At 40.0% G+C, this 18239-nt stretch overlaps 1 long non-coding RNA gene across 5 annotated transcripts in view; it reads left to right on the forward strand.

Moving 5' to 3' along the window:
- LOC103163005 overlaps window positions 1-18239 on the forward strand; it is a 166898-nt gene that overhangs the window by 108637 nt on the left and 40022 nt on the right. The window contains exon 4 of one of the 5 annotated variants that reach the window (XR_003482520.2): window positions 18081-18229. The exons of 2 other annotated variants lie outside the window; for them this stretch is intronic. This is a non-coding gene — a long non-coding RNA (uncharacterized LOC103163005). Of the gene's footprint in view, window positions 1-902; window positions 1220-7351; window positions 7403-18080; window positions 18230-18239 lie in introns of those variants that run through there. 2 more of the 5 variants (XR_004768518.1, XR_004768519.1) reach the window with 2 other exon arrangements.

The raw sequence follows: 18239 nt of genomic DNA on the forward strand, positions 1-18239 counted from the left end.
CTCTGGTGGGCTAAAATATTGCATTTATTTTATATTACTGTCAGAACTAATAACCACAACTTTAGTAGCTTAGATGACATTTAATATTATCCTATAGTTCTGGAGTTCTAAAATCTGGCCCAGTTCTCACTGGGCTAATGTCAAGGTATTAATGTCTCTATGTTTTTTGAGGCTCTGGGAAAGAATTCCATTTTTGGCCTTTTTTAATTAGAACTTTTTTCCTTTAAGAAAATATTTCTTCTCACGTAATATATCCTGGTTATGGTTTCCCCTCCCTCTCCTGCTCGTAGTCCCTCCCCTTCTCTCCTCCCTTCTAGATCCACCCCCTTTTTCTCTCTCATTAGAAAACAAATAGGCTGCTAAGGGATAATGATACTCTATATAAAAGCAAGCTAACACCAGAATTGGACAAAACAAACAAACAAAAGAAAAAGAGCAGAAGAGAAGGCACAAGAAATAGACCCACTTGTTTTCACACTAAGGAATCCCATAAAAATACTAAACTGAAAGCCACACTGTTTACTCAGAGGATCTGGTGCGGACCTGTGCAGGCCCTGTGCTTTCTGCCTCAGGCTCTGTGAGTTTATATGAGCATGGATCACATTGATTAAAACAAGCATGGCCTTGTTTTCTTGATGTCCTCCATTCCCTCTTGGTGGTATACCCTTTCTGCTTTCTCTTCCACAGAGTTCCCTTAACCCTAGGGGAGGGATCTTATAGAGACATCCTGTTTAGGGCTGAGTGTTCCAGCTCTAATGTCTGCATAATGTCTCTCTGTGGGTCTCTCTATTTCTTCCTGTCTGATGAGCTTATCTGATAATGGCTGAGCAATGCACTGATTTATGAGTATAGCAGCACACCATTAGGAGTCATTTTGTTGTTTTATTTTTGTTGTCTTTTAGAACACTATACCCTAGCATATCTTGCAGCCAGTATACTGTTGTCAATCACACCTGAAACTCTGGAACAAAAAGAAGAAATCACATCCAAAAGGAGTAGATGCAAGAAATACTCAAACTCAGGGCTGAAGCCGATAAAATAGAAACAAGAAAACAATATGAAGAATCAATAAGACAAAGTTATTGCCTTAAAAAGTTCAATAAAATTGACAAAGTCTTAGCAAATCAACTAAAAGGTGGCAAGAAACTATTCCAGTTAACAAAATTAGAATTGAAAAGAGGGACATAGCCAGGCGTTGGTGGCACATGCCTTTAATCCCAGCACTCAGGAGGCAGAGGCAGGCTGATCTCTGTGAGTTCGAGGCCAGCCTGTTCTCCAGAGCGAGTGCCAGGATAGGCTCCAAAGCTCCACAGAGAAACCCTGCCTTGAAAAAACCAAAAAGAAAGAAAGAAAGAAAGAAAGAAAGAAAGAAAGAAAGAAAGAAAGAAAGAAAGAAAGAGAAAGAAAGAAAAGAAAAGAAAGAAAGAAAAAGAAAGAAAAGAAAAGAAAAAAGAAAAGAGGGACATAAAAACCAAGGAAATGCAGTTAATCATAAGAAGATACTTGAAAAAAAATAAAATAAACCTCTGCTGGCCTGACCCCTACAGAGAATGGACCCCCCTGGGCAGGAAGGAGCTCCCTGAGTCTGGAAACACCTCACTCCTTCTTTCCCCTCATCCACTGGCCTGACCCCTACAAAGGTGAGTGTACCCTCTGCTCCTGTCCTATTCCTACCCAACTTCCCATTCACCCCGGATCTCTCTGGGCCTGCATCTGCTTAGAGTGGACCCATCCAGGCAGGAAGGAGCTCCCTGAGTCTGGAAACACCTCACTCTTCCTTCCCCTTTCTGCTGCCGCCCGCCTGACCCTTAGCGAGTGAGGAGACTACCAGGAGAGGCAAGACCATCCAGAGCTGCAGACATTGAAGTTTTGGCCCACACATACCACCGGGTGATAAGAGGAGATAGAGAGACCCCAACTGCACCAACTAGAAGAAGACATGGGAAGAAGACTGAATAAGAACACACTCAACAACAGAAAGATCATTATGACACCACCAGAATCTAGGGACTCCACACCAGCAAGATCTGAAAAGCCTAACACAGAGGATGAAGAAATGGACCTCAAAAATTATCTTAGGAAGATAAAGATAGAGACCTTTAAAGAGGAAACAAGAAAATCCCTTAAAGAAATAGAAGAAAAAACAAGGAAAAAAATTACATGAAATGGAGGAAAAGACAAACCAAAAAATTCAAAAAATAAACAAATCTCTTAAGGAATCTAAAGAAACCCAAGAAAAAACAACTAAGCAAGTGAAGGAAGCACTCGAAACAGTTCAAGGCATAAAAGCTGAAATAGAAACAATAAAGAAAACACAGGATGAGGCAATGCTGGAAATATAAAGGCTGAATAAATGATCAGGAACTAAAGATGTGAGTATAACCAATAGAATTCAAGAGATGGAAGTGAGAATCTCAGTTGTTGAAAACTCCCAAAATGATATACAGTCATCGACAAAAGAAAATCTCAAGTCCAACAAATCCCTAACACAAAATATCCAGGAAATATGGGTCACTGTGAAAAGGCTAAACCTAAGAATAATAGGTGTAGAAGAAGGTGAAGAAACACAGCTCAAAGGTACAGAAAACATTCAACAAAATCATAGAAGAAAACTTCCCCAACCAACAGAAGGATATGCCTATGAAAGTACAAGAAGCTTACAGAACACCAAACAGACTGGACCACAAAAAGAAGTCCCCTTGCCACATAATAATAAAAACAGCAAACTTACAGAATAAAGAGAAAATATTAAGAGCAGCAAAGGGAAAAGGCCAAGTAACATATAAAGGCAGACCTATCAGAATCACTCCCAACTTCGCAATGGAAACTTTGAAAGCCAGAAGGTCCTGGATAGATATCCTACAAACACTAAGGGAGAATGGATGCCAACCCAGACTACTATATCCAGCAAAACTTTCAATCGCTAAAGATGGAGAAAACAAGATATTCCATGACAAAACCAGACTTAAACAAAACATATCCACAAATCCAGCACTACAGAAAGTTCTGGAAGGAAAACTCCAACCCAACAAAGATAACTACACTCAGAAAAACATAGGCAATAGATAATCCAATTTTACCAAACACAAAAAGAAGGAGGAGGGCAAAAACCACAATGATATCACCAACAATAAAACCAAAACAAACAAGAACCAACAATCAATGGACATTAATATCCCTCAATGTCAATGGTCTTAACTTGCCTATAAAAAGATACAGGCTAACCGAATGGATATGAAGATAGAATCCATCCTTCTGCTGTTTACAAAAAACACACCTCAACTTCAAAGACAGGTGTTATCTCAGAGTAAAAGGTTGGGAAAAGATTTTCCAATCAAATGGGCCCAAGAAACAAGCTGGTGTAGCAATCCTAATATCTAACAAATTAGACTTCAAACTAAAATCAATCAAAAGAGATGAAGGACATTTCATACTCATCACAGGAAAAGTCTATCAAGATGAAGTCTCAATCCTGAACATCTATATCCCAAATGCAAAGGCATCCACATTTGTAAAAGAAACATTACTAAAGCTCAAACCACACATAAGACCACACACAATTGTAGTAGGTGACTTCAACACCCCGCTTTCACCACTAGATAGGACCACCAGGCAGAAACTTAACAAAGAATCTAACAAGTTATGACCCAATTGGGATTAACAGATATCTATAGAACATTCCATCCAAACACAAAAGAATATACCTCAGTGCCACATGGAACCTTCTCTAAAATTGACCACATAGTTGGCAACAAAGCAAACCTCCACAGATACAAAAGAATTGAAATAACCCCTGTATCTTATCAAATCACCATGCTTGAAAGTTAGAATTCAACAGCAATACAAATTGCAGAAAACACACAAACTTGTGGAAATTGAATAACACCCAATTGTACCGTGCCTGGGTTGAGGAAGAAATAAAAAAGAAATTAAAGACGCCCTAGAATTTAATGAGAATGAAGACACAACATACATGAACTTATGGGACACTCTGAAAGCAGTGCTAAGAGGAAAGTTCATAGCACTAAGTGCCCACATGAAGAAACTGGAGATTAGTCACACTAGAGAATTGACAGAACAACTTAAAGCTTTAGAGCAAAAAGAAGCAAACTCACCACGGAGGAGTAGACGCCAGGAAATGAGAAAACTGAGGGCTGGAATCAATAAAGTAGAAACTAGGAAAACATTACAAAGAATCAATGAAACAAAGAGTTGGTTCTTTGAGAAGATCAACAACATAGACAAAACTCTATCCAAATAACCAAAAGCCAGAGAGAGCACTCTAATGAACAAAATCAAAAACGAAAAGAGGGATATAACAACAAGCACTGAGGAAATCCAGAGAATCATCAGGTCATACTTTGAAAACCTGTACTCCACAAAATTTGAAAATCTAAAGGAAATGGAAAATTTTCTGGATAGATATCACTTACCAAAATTAAGCCAAGAACAGATAAACAATTTAAATCCACCTATAACCCCTAATGACATAGAAGCAGTCATCAAAAGCCTCCTAACCAAAAAAAGCCCAGGGCCAGATGGCTTCACTGCTGAATTCTACCAGAAATTCAAACAAGAGCTAATACCAGTACTCCTCAAACTGTTCCACACAATAGAAGCAGAAGGGACATTGCCAAACTCTTTACGAGGCTATAATCACTTTGATACCCAAGCCACACAAAGAAACAACTAAAAAAGAGAACTACAGACCAATAGCCCTCATGAACATCGATGCAAAAATACTCAACAAAATATTGGCAAGTTGCATCCAAGAACACATCAGCAAATTCATCCACTATGATCAAATAGGCTTAATCCCAGGGATGCAAGGATGGTTCAACATTCCAAAATCTGTCAGTGTAATCCACCATATAAACTGCAAAAGAAAAACCACCTGATCATCTCACTAGATGCTGAAAAAGCCTTTGACAAAATCCAACATCCCTTCATGATAAAGATCTTGGAGAGAATAGGAACAACAGGAACATATCTAAACATGATAAATGCAATATACACCAAACCAACAGCCAACATCAAACTAAATGGACAGAAACTCAAAGTGATTCCTCTAAAATCAGGAACAAGACATGGCTTTCCACTCTGTCCATATCTCTTCAATAATGTACTTGAAGTTCTAGCTAGAGCAATAAGACAAAAAAAGGAGATCAATGGGATACAAATTGGAAAGGAAGAAGTCAAACTTACACTATTTGCAGATGATATGATCATCTACATAAGTTACCCGAAAAACTATACCAGGGAACTCCTACAGCTGATGAACACCTTCAGCAAATAGCAGGATACAAAATTAACTCAAAAAATCAGTATCCCTACTATATACAGATGATAAATGCAATGAGAGAAAAACATCACCCTTCACAATATCCACAAGCAACATAAAGTATCTTGGGGTAACTCTAACCAAAAAAGTGAAAGATCTGTACAGTAAGAACTTTTAGTCTTTAAAGAAAGTAGTTATAGAAGATACCAGAAAATGGAAAGATCTCCCATGCTCTTGGATAGGTAGAATCAACATAGTAAAAATGGCAATCTAGCCGAAAGTAATCTACAGATTCAACACAATCCCCAGCAAAATCCCAACACAGTTCTTCACAGACCTTGAAAGAACAATTCTCAACTTTATATGAAAAAAACAAAAAACCCAGGATAGCCAAAACAACTCTGAACAATAAAGGGTCTTCTGGAGGCATCATCATCCCTGACTTCAAGCTCTATTATAGAGCCATAGTTCTGAAAACCACTTAGTATTGGCACAAAAATAGACAGATAGACCAATGGAATCGAATTGAAAACCCTGATATTAACCCACACACCTACGAACACCTTATTTCCAACAAAGATGCTAAAATCTATACAATGGAAAAAAGATAGCATCTTCAACAAATGATGCTGGCACAACAGGATTCGGACAAGCAGAAGATTGCAGATAGATCCCTGTCAGTCACCATGCACAAAACCTATGTCAAAATGGAACAAAGATCTCAACATAAATCCAGCTACACTGAATCTTCTAGAAGAGAAAGTGGGAGATATCCTTGAACGAATTGGCACAGGAGACCACTTCCTGAACATTACACCAGTAGCACAGACATTGAGATCTGCAATTAATAAATGGGACCTCCTGAAACTGAGAAGCTTCTGTTAGGCAAAGGACACAGTCAGTAAGTCAAAATGACAGCCCACAGAATGGGAAAAGATCTTCACCAACCCTACATCTGACAGAAGGCTGACTTCCAAAATATACAATGAACTCAAGAAGCTAGCCACCAAAACACCAAACAATGAAATTAAAAAGCAGGGTGCAGAACTAAATAGAGAATTCTCAACAGAGGAATATGAAATGGCTGAAAGACACTTAAGAAAATGTTCAAAATCCTTGCCCATCAGAGAAATGCAACTCAAAACAACTCTGAGATACCATCTTACACCAGCCAGAATGGCTAAAATAAAAAACACCAATGACAATCTATGCTGGAGAGGATGTAGAGAAAAAGGAACACTCCTCCATTGCTGGTGGGAGTGCAAACTTGTAAGACCACTTTGGAAATCAGTATGGTAGTTGCTCAGGAAAATGGGAATGAGTCTACCTCAAGATCCAGCAATTCCTCTCTTGGGCATATACCCAAATAATGCACATTCATACAACAAAGACTTTTGTTCAACCATGTTCATAAAAGCATTCTTAGTAGTAGCCAGAACCTGGAAGCAAATTAGATGCCCCTCAACTGAAGAATGGATTGAGAAAATGTGGTACATTTAAACAATGGAGTACTACTCAGCAGAAAAAAAGCAATGGAATCTTGAAATTCACAGGCAAATAGATAGAACTAGAAGAAATCATCCTGAGTGAGGTAATCCAGTCACAAAAAGACAAACATGGTATGTACTCACTGATATATGAATTTTAGACATAGAGCAAAGGATTACCAGCCTACAATCCTCTTCACCAAAGAAACTAGGAAACATGAAGGACTCTAAGGGAAAAATGCATGGACCCCGGATAATGGGAAGGGTCAGGATCTCCTGAGCTATTTAGCAGCATGTGGGTAGGGGGCAGCGAGCTGCCAGAATGAGAGGAGGAGAAGAGGAGGGGAGAGGAGGAAATGGAGTAGCAGAAATGTTGAGTTGGGGGATGAATAGAGGAGAGCAGGATGAGAGATACCATATCAGAGGGAGCCATTATAGGTCCGAGGAGAGATCTGACACTAGGGAGATTTCCAGAGATCTACAAGGATGACACCAACTGACAATCTAGGCATCGGTGGAGAGGATAGCCTAAATGCCCTTCCCCTATAATGAGACTGATGACTACTTTTTTATGCCATCCTAGAGCCCTCATCCAGTGACTGATGCAAGCAGAGACAGACACCCACAGATATACACTGAACTTAACTTTGGAACCTAGTTGCAGAGAGGGAGGAATGAAGATCAAAGGGGTCGGTACCTGGCTGGTGAAACCCACAGAAACAGCTGGCCTGAACAAGGGGGAGCACATCGACCCCAGTCTGGGAGGCCAGCAAGAGACTGATCCAGACCCCTGGACATGGATGTCAATGAGGAGGCCTCTGCACTCTAGGGAGTCCCTGGTAGTGGATTAGTATTTTTCCCTGGTACAAGAAGGCACTTTGAGAGCCCATCCCACATCTCGGTTTGGACACATTGGGGAGGGCCTATGCCCAGCCCAGGATGATGTGGTGGTCTTTGGGGAGCCCCCATCAAGGGCTCTACCCAGCCTGGGGAGTGGAGGGTGGATGGGGTGGGGGGCAGGTGGGAAGCTGGGGGAGGGTTTTGGGGGGGAGGGGTGGGAGAGGGAGGAGGGATTGACATGTGAAGCAAGCTTGTTCCTAATTTGAACTAATAAAAAAAATTCCAAAAAAAACTTGTACTCAGCCAAATTGAAAAACCTAAAAATGAATAATTTTCTTAAAGTTAAGTCTTTGGTAAGATAATATTTGATAAGCAATTTAAATAGACCTATAACCCATAATGGAATAGAATCTCCAAACAACAACAACAGGCCAGGGCCAAATAGTTTTAGCACAGAATTCTACTAGACTTTCAAAGAAGAGCTAATGCCAATACTCCTCAAATTATTCCAGTAAATAGAAACAGAAGGAACATTGCCAAGGTCATTTTATTGGCCACAGTCACCCTGATACGCAAACCACATAAAGACTCAACAAAGAGAATTACAGACCAGTTTTGCTCATGAACACAGATGCAAAAAATTTTAATAGACTACTTGCAAACTGAATTCAAGAACACATCCAAAAGATCATCCACTAAGTTCAAGCTTCATTTCAGAGATGCAGGGATTATTCAACATATGCAAATAGATAAATGTAATCTATCATATAAACATACTGAAAGAAAAAACACATGATCATCTCATTAGATGCAGAAAAAGCCTTTAATAAAATTCTTGGAGAAATTAGGGATACAATGGACATACCTCAACATAATAAAGACAGTTTACAGCAAACCTATATAGCCAACATCAAATTAAATGGAGAGAAACTCAAAGCAGTTCCACTAAAAGTCCATTAAGATAAAACAAGACAAGGCTGTCCACTCTTTTCATATCTATTCAATATAGCACTTGAAGTCTTAGCTAGAGCAACAAGACAACTGAGGGAGATCAAGAGGATACAAATTGGAAAGGAAGAATTCCAAGTATCTTTATTTGAAGATGATATGACAGGATATTTAAGTGACCATAAAAATTCCTCTGAGGAACTATAGCAGCTGATAAACACTTTCAACAAAATAGCAAAATACAAAATCAATTCATAAAAATTAATAGCCTTCCTATACACAAATGACAAAAAGACTGAGAAAGAAATCTGGGAAACAACAGCTTTCATAATAGCTTCAAATAATATAATATATTTGGGACAATTCTAACTAAGGAAGTAAAAGACTTGAATGATTAAAACATTAAGACACTGAAGAAAGAAATTGAAGAAGATATCAGAAAATTGAAAAATCTCCCATGAGCATGATTGGTAGGATTAATGTAGTAAGAATAAACTATCTTACCAAAAGCAATCTAAACATTCAGTGAAATCCCAATCAAAATTCCCAACACAGCCACTATAGGTCCTAGAAGAGATCTGGAACTAGGGAGATCTCCAGAGACCTACAAGGATGACACGATCTGACAATCCAGGCAATGGAGGAGAGGATAACCTAAAAGCCCTTCCCCTAAAATGAGATTGATGACTACTCTTTATGCCATCCTAGAGCCCTCATCCAGTGGCTGATGGAAGCAGAGACAGACATCCACAGAAATACACTGAGCTGAAATCTGGAATTTAGTTGAAGAGAGGGAGGAATGAAGATCGAAGGGGTCTGTACCAGGTTGGAGAAACCCACAGAAACAGTTGGCCTGAACAAGGGAGAGCACATCGACCCCAGATGCTATCTGGGAGGCCAGTACAAGACTGATCCAGCCCCCTGAACATGGATGCCAATAAGGAGGCCCCTGCACTCCAGGGAGCCTCTGGAAGTGGATTAACATTTTTCCCTGGTGTAAGAAAGGACTTTGAGAGCCCATCCCACGTGAAGGGTTACACTCTGGCCCTGGACACATGGGGAAGGGCCCAGGCCCAGCACAGGAAGATTTGGTGGACTTTGCAGAGCCCCTGTCGAGGGCCCTACCCTGCCTGGGGAGTGGTGGGTGGATGGGGTGGAGGATAGGTTGGGGGTTCGGGAGGAGGGGAGGGAGAGGGAGAAGGGACTTACATGTGAAACAAGCCTGTTCCCTAACTTGAATTAATAAAAAAAAAAAAAAATCAAAAAAAATTCCCAACACAATTCTTCTCAGATCTTGAAAGGACAATTTTTGACTTCATATGGAAACACAAAAAATCCAGGTTAGCTAAACCAATCCTGAACAATAAAAAACTGCTGGAAAAATCACCATCCCTGATTTCAAGTTTTACTACAGAGTTAAGAATAATAGAAATAGCATCATATTGATGCAAAAGCAAACACAATGAACAATGGAATAAAATTTAAGACTAAGACATAAATCCACACCCTTTGGACACCTGATTTTTCATAATGAAGCCAGAAATACACATTGGAAAAAAGACAGTATCTTTAACAAATTGTGCTAATTAAAGTGGGTAGGTACATGCAGAAGAATCCAAGTAGATCCATTATTTATCAGCTTGCACAAAACTCAACTCTAAATGGATCGAAGTCTTCAACATAAGACCAGATAAACTGAACCTGACAGGGAAGAAAGTAGGGGATTTTGACCTCACTGGCACAGGAAAAGGCTTTCTGAACAGAACACTGTTCCCATTGGCAATAAGATTATGGGTCCTCATGAAATTGAAAGGCCTTTTTGTGGCATAGGAAACCATCATTTGCACAAAGAAGTCTACAGAATGGGAAATTTTTTGCCAACTACACATCCAATAAAGGGCTAATATCCAAAATATAAAGAACTCAGAAACCTATATATCAAGAAAACAAATAAAAATGGGCTACAGGTCTAAACAGACATGCTCGACAGAGGAATCTCAGATGACTGAGTAACACTTAAAGAAATGTTTGAAATCCTTAGCCATCAAGGGAATGCGAATCAAAACTACTTTGAGATTTCATCTTACCCCCATCAGAATGGCTAAGACCAATAAAAGAAATGACAGCTCATGATGTCGGGGATGGGAAGTAAGGAGAAACTCATCCATTGCTGGTGGGTGTGCAAACATGTATAGCCACTGTGGAAATCAGCGTGGTGGTAGGTGGGAACTGATCTACCTCAAGATCCAGCTATACCACTCTTAGGTATATATCCAACTAATGCTTTCTCATAGCACAGAAGCACTTGCTCAACCATGTATTGCTGCTCTATTTATAATAGCCAGGAACTGGAAACAACCTAGATATCTCTGAATGGAAGAATGGATAAAGAAAATATGGGACATTTACACAATGGAGTATTACTCAGCCATTAAGAAAAACATGGAATTTGAAGGTAAATTAATAGAACTAGGAAAAAATCACCCTGAATGAGGTATCCCAGACACAGAAAGACTAATATAGTATATATGTACTTAAAAGTGAATATTAGCTGTTAAGTCATTGATATTCAAATTGCAATCCACAGACTCATAGAGGTATAGAGTAAGGGACTAGCAGGGGACAAACAGATCTTGTTAGGAAAGGGAAATAGAATTGATACTTAAGGCTGAGTGTGAGGCGTGACAGGAACGGGAGGATCAAATAAGGAGAGGGAGAGAGTGGGCAATGATACAGGGAATGTGGGCAAAGACAGAGACAGCTAAAATGAAGGGCCCTTTGAGGGGTAGTATGGGAACCTAATACAGTAGAAGCTTCCTAAAATATATACATAAGTGGAATACATTATAAATGAAATTACCAAATAATGGAGTAACAGAGCTCAACTGGCCATCTCATCACCAAATGAGGCTTCCAGTGCCGGGATTGGGTTCCATCTAATGGTCAACAGGGTCCCATGGGAATCACCAAACAACCCAGGATGTTACCAAGACTAGACATTGCTCTCCACAAACTGACAGCAAGGTCCCATTGCTAAAGACAACACCTATACAACTCATTGAACACAGAGAAGACTGTCTGGTTTCTATATAGAGTCTTGATCCCTTTTCTCATCCTTTCTGCCAGCCACAGGCTGTTCACATCCCTTGATCTCCCACCTCCATTGTCAAAGCCAACAGTTTAGTGCCATGCTGACTCTACCTCCATAAGCACATCTTTTCTCTAATAAACATTTCCTTGTTTACTTTTGAGAATCCTATAATATCACTGGACATTCTCAGACAATCTTCCTATACTACAGTCTCCTGACTTTATTCCATCCGTAGATGTATTTCTCTTTTGCTACGTGGTGACTTCCTCATAAGTCTAGGGAGTAGGAAGTGGGTATCTTCAAAGGAGCCCTTATTTTCCCAATTGGCTTCTAGAGCAATCCTCCAGTTGAAGCATACCTTTTCCCTTCATGCTCATGTCTGCGTGTTCTCTGGGAAGTACAGGAACTTTCTGTCCCTCCTTTGCTTTTGAAGGTCTTTTTGGAGTCAGATCTGTCTTTATTTTGGGAACAGCCTCTACTGAGATGGATCCCAGAGAGCCCAGCTTTATTCCTGCCGCAGTGAATGGAGGAGGTGACTCTGCCTTTTAGGTCAGGCTCTGTGTGTTTACTCCCTTCCATGTTTATACTTTGGAAGTTTTATGGTCCTGATAACTGAGAGGGAGACTAGATGGTTCCACAGCAGTCCAGGGAAGAATTTAAAGCAATGCTCTCTAGGTCATGTGCTAAAAGAAGAGCCTCCTCTGACAAGGAAAATCTGAAACCTTTGTTCATGGAGGAAGGTTGGCTAAATGTGAGGAGAGATGGTCTTGAAGTTAAGGGTGTGTCATGTGTGACTGATGTTCTTTCAGGCATTTCCTCCTTTAGAACTGACTCTTGTAATTTTCTTAAAACCCAAAGTGCATTCTTTGACAGTCATGGGGGCGGGGAGGGGGGAGAGTATCCATCTTTTTGAGAAAAATGTTTTGTTTGAAGAAACAAAGGTGAGCACAAGTCAAGTCACACAGAAAGTGAAACTAGTAAATTAACAATAAATTAATAATATTTTGAGGGTGCAAAGAATAAATGCTAAGGTTGATTTGCTTGTTTATTCTTGAGGGAAAGCAATCACCTATTTTAGTTGCCTATGATTGGGTTATGCATGGCTACAGCTCTTTAATTGTTTGTAGTCATGAGGATTGTTTTAAATAAAGATTCCATAGATGTGCTTAAATGAATTTCTGGTAGAAATCCTTTAGTAGCCCCAGTTGCTTACTGAGGGGCAACTTGGGATAGGAAATAGAACACTCCTCAGAACAGAGGAAATCCCTTACTTTTATAGACTTTAGTGGGGAGAGGTCTCTAGTTTACAGGGTCTCTGAGTTTAGTGAAAAAAACTAGGGAAGATATCAGATGGTCACTCAGAAAACTTGACTTGGGGGTTAACAGATTAAGAGTTAGGATACAAGGTGTAGTTGATCCCTGTTTCCAGGGGCAGTACCTGTCATCTAACAATGGTCTTTCTCAAAGGGCCTCAGTTTGTTCCATAATTATAGTAAAATCATACACAAGCAATGGCAGGATGAAGGGCCAGCTTTCTAATGCCCCTACTTTTAAGAGCCCATTAATGTAAAGTATTAGTTTTAATGAGTTTCTCCTTTTAAAAAATGCGGGAACATGGGTCAGCAAGTTGGTTCAGTGGGTTAGGGCACTTGCCACCAAGCCTGAGGACCTCGTTTTGATCCTCAGGACCTAAAAGGTGGAAGGAGAGAACCCAATCCCAGAAGTTGTCTTTTGACCTCCACATGAACTGGCCCACCCCCTCAAACACCCCCCACACACACATAAAACAAATTAAGTGTAACAAAAAAAAATTAATAGTCAAACAAATACTACACTCTTTATACTTTCCTTGGTTTTATGGTAAATTCACAAACATGGGCCAGTGGGCATTTGAAGCTGGGGGATGATAACGACTGGGGGCGAAATGGCTGCCTCTCGTTTCTCACTGTCAAGATGAGTTTTTGTGACTTATTCCCGCTGCAGATGGTCCTTGGGATTGTTTACTGTGACTAGGCTTTCTCACAGTAATAACACTGAGAGAGGGATAAAGAAGTGCATGTAATATAATGTGCCCTGGGTCCTGCAGGCACACAGGAATGGCCTTGACTAGGGGCATGGTTTTCTTCTGGGGCCAGGATAAAAGCAGAGAGTGTGTGCTGAATTATGATATTGTAATGAGGGTGTTTTGAGAACAGAGTGTGAGAACTATTGCTTTTAGGAGGGTGGGTCACCCCAGTATGTCACTGACAACTTCGTTCTACACACTATCTTCTTTTTCCTGCTGGGGCATGGTATCATGGTATCACTTCATAAATGTGACCTTAGTCATTATCATAATATATTTTCCCAGAGTCTGGAAAGGGCCAAAATACTTCAAAGGAACATGTGGCTATTGATGTAACATCATTGAATTCTACCAGAAACATGAAGACATAATACTGACACTTCAGACTATTTTGGGCTAAAGAATGTAAATAGACAATGTTTCAAACAGAAACATCCCTAACCTTCTGATATCAAAAATAACAACTTTGCAACAGGCAGTATATCTGGGGGTTCTGGCCACGAAAAAAATCTCCAGTGGAATCACAAACCATAGTGATGAAATACTGGCTTAAAATAACAGTTTCAACTATTTTTAGAATTCTTTTTTTCTCCAAAGGAGGTCAAAGTAATGGAGATATTTGATCATTTTCTCCAGTCTTGCTTCTGCTAGAGAGGGATATATAGACAGGACTGGGCCAGAGAAGGGTGGGGAAAACAGCCACCGCCCGGGTAGTGTGTCTTGCCTGAGTGTTGTGTTCAGGGCATAACACAGTGGGTTAAGCACATAGAATTGCATCAACAGCGCCATCACTTCCAGCCTCAGGTGACTAACCTTTCTCTGTGCTACTTCCTTAATATTATGCCAGACTTATTACAGGACCTGCCTCATAGGTTTGTCATGAGGATCGTCCATATAAAGCAGTTTATAGTACCTGTGTCCCTCAATATCCAACTAAGGTTGGATATTGGTTGGTTCCAGGACCCCCTTGGATAACAAAAGTCACAGATGTCCAAGTGAATCATATAAAATAGCACATATTTCCATTCTTTCTCTATCTTTAAACCATCTCCAAATCACTAATAAACTCAAACACAATGTGATATAATTCAGAAGTTGTCATGCTGTATTATTTAGACAGAAAGAAGTGTCTGTTTATGTTCAGTATAGACCCATTTTCCCTAAATATTTTCAATCTTTGAATGACTGAATCTTCATATATAGTACCCACAAATAAGGCAGATCCACCAAGAGAGACACAGAATAGGCACACAAATGTCACAGTTACAAAACAAGTCTTTAGATAAAAGTATAATTGTCAACATAAGCAGTGAACAATCAAGAGGAAATTGTTGCTCTAGCAATAAAGGAAGGAAAGATTTCAGACATGGAGTGGAGGAATCTCTCAAGGAGGAAGTAGGGTATGACCAGAGCTTTGACATGACACAGGGAGACAGTTGCAGGGACCCACCTCAGCAGAGCTTAGATTTTAGCCAAAAATCAATCAATCAATCAGTCTTTCTTTCTTTCCCTTCCTTCCTTTCTTCCTTCCTTCCTTCCTTCCCTCCTTCCTTTTCTTTCTTTTCTTTCTCTCTCTTTCTTTCTACCTGTCTCTTCCTCCCTTCCTTTTTCTTTCTTCCTTCATTTCTTTTTCTTTCTTCCTCTTTCTCTCTGCTTCTCTCCGTGTGTCTTTATTTTTATAAGTGCATGTTTTTATATAAGTGGAATAGCTAGAAAGTTCATTGGATAGGTACTAGGATTCCTGAAAGATTTGTACTGTGTTGGTGGCACACATCTTAATCCCAGCACTCAGGAGGCAGAGACAGGCAGATCTCTGTGAGTTCGAAGCCAGCCTGATCTACAGAGCAAGTTCCAGGCCAGGCCCTGAAACAACACAGAGAAACCCTGTCTTGAAAAACAAACAGAAAAACAAAAGAAGGAGGAGGAGGAGGAGGAGAGGAAGAAGAAGAAGAGGAAGAAGAAGAGGAAGAAGAAGAGGAAGAAGAAGAGAGAAGAAGAAGAAGAAGAAGAAGAAGAAGAAGAAGAAGAAGAAGAAGAAGAAGAAGAAGAAGAAGAAGAAGAAGAAGAAGAAGAAGAAAAATTTGTACTGTAACATTAGTTTTGTCCCCTCACCAGGGGTCAAGTGTCTGAAGTCTAATCAGGGGAAGGGAGCTGAAAAGAAAGTCTTTGAAGCCAACAGAACATGAAAGTCCTACTTAAATGATGCTAACTGACCCCAAGGAGTTTCTGATGCTCAGGGTAAGACAAAGACCCAATGGCTCTCCTAGGGTGCGAGAAACCTCTTAATATAAATAATGTTGGGGCTAGGGAGAAGTTGGGCTCTGTTCGTAAGGTGCTTGCTGTGAAAGCCTGTGTTTCAATGCCCATTACCCATATAAAGAGCTTGATGTGGCACTGTAATTTCAGTGTTGATGAGACAGAGACAGGAGGATCCCTTGGGCCTGCTGTCCAGCCAGTCCAACTGAATTGGTAAGCTCCAAGTGCAACAAGAGACCCTGTCATAAAAATAAGGTGGAGAGCAATAGGGCATGACATCTGGAGTATATTTATGGCTTGCACATACATAGGCATGTGTGTATAATGCACCCCACACATGTGCACACACACATATAAACATAAATACTTACATACTCCTTCACACACACATTAATATATTTCATTAAAAAAGACTACTCTCACAGAGACAATTTTTGTTCCTCACAAAACAGTATTTGACACCTACCTGTGCTAGAGATGTTTAGGATCTCTTCGAGATACTTGAAAGTATCTCTTCAATATTCTTAAGGTTCTTGCAACTTGGATTAAGACGGATGGGGGAGGGCACTTATCTGGAGAAAGGCTGAGCATGTGGTCTCAGATTGCTCAGTAAATATTAAGTGAGTAATGTAGATAAAGTGAGCTACTGAAGGTCAGAAGGGATTCCTTGGGCCACAGTGGTGATATTACAGAAGGCTGACTTGATTCTTTGTTTTATTACAAATCAAAATAGTTCTGGTTTTGGAGAGGAAAAAACAACTGACAGTTGGTTTAAAATGGAGAACAAACAAAATAAAACTTGAGACTGTTATCCATATTTTTGCTTGCATGCAAAATCCCATGACCCAAAGATGTAAATTTGAGGAAAGATAGTTCTAATAAAAACAACTAGCATTTGTCAATCACTTACATACAGGGTGCTATTACATAGCAGTTCACTTCATCCTTAAGGAGGTATATCATTATTATCTGCAAACATATATATATATATATATATATATATATATATATATATATAACCATTATTGGTTTACAGATAGGCAAGATGAGGAATAAAAAGATTATTTCACAACCTAAGAAGATTAGTCATCCTGTTAGATTTATGATAATTGGAATTATCTTATATTAGCATAGATTCCATGCCTAGATTCTGAAGTGCTATGATGATAATGATGATTATGTCATCACTATTTCCACTACTGTATAGGGACTCACAGCCTATTCTTGGGAGACTTCACTCCTTAGTCTCCTTTAGCTGAAGTTAAGATGAATCTCAGAGGCACTGGTTTTGGGAAACACAGTTTCAAGCCAGTGTGTGCTGCTCAGGCACTCAGTCACTGCAGCTAGCACCTGTGGCACTGATTCAAGTGCTGGACACTACCTCACCCAGGAGGACCTCCCTGGTGGTCAATAAGCCAAGCAGTGGAAAGTGCGGGGGGGGGGGGAAGAGGGGGAATGTATGTCTACTTGGGTCTGTGCCTTCTTTGGGCCCTTGGTCACAGTCAAAAGGGTTGCCAACCATCCATTAACAGAATCATGTCCAGATCTTGAAGTTACTAGATATGTTTTCCACCCATGAGTACCCATATCTATGCAATCAGTATTATTATAGCACCTACCTTCTACACTCAATATTTGTTAGTCATTGTTTCTGGAAATTCTCAAGCCTTCATAGGGATATTAGGGACTAGAGTCAAACCACAACTTAGAAATGATAAATAGTGATAACTAAGAACAAGTTATAACATGATTACAGAACAAATCTGAAACATGGTATTTCACAAGTACACCGCAATGCCACTGAACTGTAACATGAGCCTCTTCATCAATTAGGAAGCAGAATGAAAGGGAAGAAGGACAGGATAGTAAGGGAGGGCCTAGCAGATACATAAAGTTGTCAAGTGTGCCAAGTGTCAAGTTCCATCTGGGGACACTTGCCTTAGCACTTTTAAAGCTTTGAATCCTGAGACCCTATTAATCTAGACATCCTGGGAATCTTCTTTTCTCCCTACCTCTTCCTGCTCTTCCTGCTCTTCCTCTTCCTTCTCCTCTTCCTCCTTTTCCTCTTCTAACTTCTTTTTCTTCCATTCTTTTTAAATAAATGTTCCCTAGATAATTGCTGGGTGCTTGGAAGCCTGGTCACCATCCACCTAAGGACTGACAGAAAGCATCCCACCAGGATCCAAGTGGACTTTTAGCCAGACAACAGCCAAGCTGAGCACTGAGATTTCAGAAAATGACCTCAATGCCGGGCCTTTCAGGTATCAAATA

This window comes from Cricetulus griseus, chromosome 2, assembly GCF_003668045.3.
Source record: "Cricetulus griseus strain 17A/GY chromosome 2, alternate assembly CriGri-PICRH-1.0, whole genome shotgun sequence".
NCBI lineage: Eukaryota > Metazoa > Chordata > Mammalia > Rodentia > Cricetidae > Cricetulus > Cricetulus griseus.